Source organism: Penaeus monodon, chromosome 19 (genome assembly GCF_015228065.2).
Source record: "Penaeus monodon isolate SGIC_2016 chromosome 19, NSTDA_Pmon_1, whole genome shotgun sequence".
In the NCBI taxonomy this organism is placed as follows: Eukaryota; Metazoa; Arthropoda; class Malacostraca; order Decapoda; family Penaeidae; genus Penaeus; species Penaeus monodon.
In genome coordinates, this window is record NC_051404.1 from 34,395,244 (window position 1) to 34,395,793 (window position 550).

General features: G+C 46.0%; 1 protein-coding gene across 1 annotated transcript in view; it reads left to right on the forward strand.

The window, feature by feature from the left end:
* Positions 1-73: 73 nt before the first annotated feature.
* LOC119585398 (crustacean calcium-binding protein 23-like) overlaps positions 74-550 on the forward strand; it is a 43,577-nt gene continuing 43,100 nt past the window's right edge. Inside the window, exon 1 of the mRNA XM_037934061.1 lies at positions 74-253. The gene's annotated coding sequence lies outside the window, so the exon portion shown is untranslated. The remainder of the gene's footprint in view (positions 254-550) is intronic.

The window sequence follows — 550 nt, forward strand, 5'->3', positions numbered from 1 at the left end:
CTGTTTCCGATAGCATCACGGTTTCCCTGCAGAGGGAGTGGTGAGGGGCCGACGCGACGTCTGGACAGCGCGAGCAGGGACAACCAGCTCAGTAGCCTCGCAGCCACCGTGGGAAGTGCACTCCCAGCCGCTTCCACTTCCGTCTCCCTCTCTCTCTCTCGTTCCGGCCATTTGTTTGTCCTCTTTTGCGGTTCGTTCCGTCTGTGGGAGGACTCATCTTCCATCCTTTCAGAACCGTCCACGTCTACAAAAGGTATGATTCGCTTTTAGGTTACTGTTCTGTGTTGTATTTTCTTATTGGTGTTATAGTATATATTTCCTGTGTCAACTGCCATAGGGTATTCAAGCAGTACTGTAATTTTCTTCGTGGTTATTTACAATGGATAATATCAAAGATAATGTACAGGTAATATAGGGTTTTGTTGACTAGTGAATAGCTAGAATGAAATTAACGAATTTTCATATGCAAATTGATTGGTACGATTTTGCACGTGTGGGGGATGCTTGTGCCGGCTTTTAGGTTAAGCCGAATCACATCTGAATGAAACGC